Raw genomic sequence first — 376 nt, forward strand, 5'->3', positions numbered from 1 at the left:
TTAGTAAGGTATCATAATTTTTTTGTTTACAATCTAGTTTTGAATCCCGGTAAAGTCAAGTAAAGTCAACTTTACCTCAACTCACTTCTCACAGAAACTCGACACGCATTACTGCATAACAAAACAAAAATTGTCACGCATCACTAAAAACCGCAATGCATGGACAAATCTGGGCCTTGGCAAACGCTCTTTAACAAAAAATTATGCTGGTAAATGTTGTCAAATAAATTTAAAGAAATTGTATGCTTTGGTTACAGAAAATGCGAAATCGGCGACATTTAACGTAAAAACAGCATGACTAGCCGAAAAAAATGTACACCTAAATATCGCGCATCACTAGTTACGTTTAATGCGCGCTCTTGACTCTTGCTGCAGT

The sequence above is a fragment of the Phallusia mammillata genome, chromosome 8 (assembly GCF_965637545.1).
Source record: "Phallusia mammillata chromosome 8, kaPhaMamm4.hap1.1, whole genome shotgun sequence".
NCBI lineage: Eukaryota > Metazoa > Chordata > Ascidiacea > Phlebobranchia > Ascidiidae > Phallusia > Phallusia mammillata.